Here is a 2,003-nt window from a genome sequence, read left to right on the forward strand (position 1 = left end):
TTAAGGGCAGGATTTCTCCTCTGCTCTTGAGTCAAAAGAAAGGGCCCATCCAGAAGGTTGATTATCCACTCTCCCCTCTGCCCTTTATTGGATTTACTGATGGAGTCCCATCTAACGAGCAGGGAGGGAGAGACAGGCTCACCTGCATCTAACGAGCAGGGAGGGAGAGACAGGCTCACCTGCATCTAACGAGCAGGGAGGGAGAGACAGGCTCACCTGCATCTAACGAGCAGGGAGGGAGAGACAGGCTCACCTGCATCTAACGAGCAGGGAGGGAGAGACAGGCTCACCTGCATCTAACGAGCAGGGAGGGAGAGACAGGCTCACCTGCACAAACGCGTTGAAGCCGTGACAGGCTAATCGTTACCGATGGGTTAGGGGGGGCAATCCTGTAACCAAAAGGTCAGAGGTTAAATCCCTGCCATTATGTCCTTTTGAAGCATCCTTTAGAGACAATACAAGAGCACGGAACTTGAATGGATTGGTTGTTCCCATTCAAGTAAACATTCTGGGACGGTGGGAGCGCTGGGCTAGCTTCTGTACAAACCGACTTATGACAAGTAGCTGAGGCGAGACGTTGTACATTCGGAACTCTGGGCCACCTCCTTCACCTTGGCTTGCTAATATGCTTCGTTTTTATTTTTTACTTAAGACTATTTATTTGCGCATTTTTGCCTTTATTTGATAGATGGACGTAGAGAGACAGGACGCATTGAGGAAAAGAGAGGGGGTGACATGTGACAAAGGCAGTTGTTGCTCAATGAATTTGCCCACTTTGCTGCAGTACTGCCACAGCGATCAAAGTGGGGGCTTTTGTTATTTAGATGTTTTCTTTGTTCTTTATAAAAGCCCCCCCCCCCCCCCCCCCCCCCCACACACACACACACACACACACACACACACACACACACACACACACATCCCCTGCAGGGGGGGGGGAAGGGGTTGGGTGACAACCATAACGTTACCCTCTTCTTGCTCAATGACAAGGGGTATGGTCAACACCATCACAGAGATGCTGACGCTAAGTTAACCACAATCAAGTGTCTTTTTAGACATCAGCGTGATCATGGCAGTGGTGATGAAGAGGCAGACTGGTGGGAGACAGAGGAGAAGTATCGCCCTCAATTTCCCCCAACGAGGCTCTATTGTCAGAAGGTAGCTAGCCAGCTAGTTAGGATCGCAACGACGGGCAGGGAGCGCTCTGGCTTGGCAACTGGGGCAGCGGCATCTGTGTTGGGCTGTTCAACAACCCCGAAGCTGGAGCAGCTAGGGTAAGGTGACCAGATTTCTCAAATGAAAAAAAATCAGGGACATTTCCAGTCCGGCAATCAATATATCATTAAAATATCCAATGTTATTACCTATGAAATAAAAAAAGGGGGATGATTCCGGTATTCCACCACACACACACACACACACACACACACACACACACACACACACACACACACACACACACACACACACACACACACACACACACACACACACACTTCTTTCACTGTGCCCCTTTACAAAATGTCAAAGTGTTCTCCAGCAGCATGAGGCCTGGCCATCTGAACCTACAGCACAGAATTATGAAAAGCCTCAGATCTCAACAAGTCTTTTCGATGTGCTCCTAATTGCTTTTTCATGGTCAAAGAGAAAGAGCTGCAGCAAAACATGTAAACCCTTGTTGAATGTCTGGATCAATGGGCTACATAGACATGTGATGAGTGGTTGGCCAGTGACGTCTGTAAAGGGGAGACTCGTAGGTACTCATAGAACCCATCCTCATTCAGATATCTTGAGGTGAGAGGTCAGGGGTCCCCTTTGAAATTGCCAATGCCGGTTTTTCTAAATTCATTATTTAGCCCTCTTCCTTCCCGACAAGGTAGCAGCATGGCATCGTGGTCCCAATGGATGCTGTAGGTCTTTACAGATTCATATTCTATAAGTATCTTCACTCTAGATTTAAGAATGAGCCCGCTAGAGCTAGAGTCATATCGGCCGCAGACGGC

This window comes from Poromitra crassiceps (genome assembly GCF_964638095.1).
Source record: "Poromitra crassiceps genome assembly, contig: HAP1_SCAFFOLD_1702, whole genome shotgun sequence".
NCBI lineage: Eukaryota > Metazoa > Chordata > Actinopteri > Beryciformes > Melamphaidae > Poromitra > Poromitra crassiceps.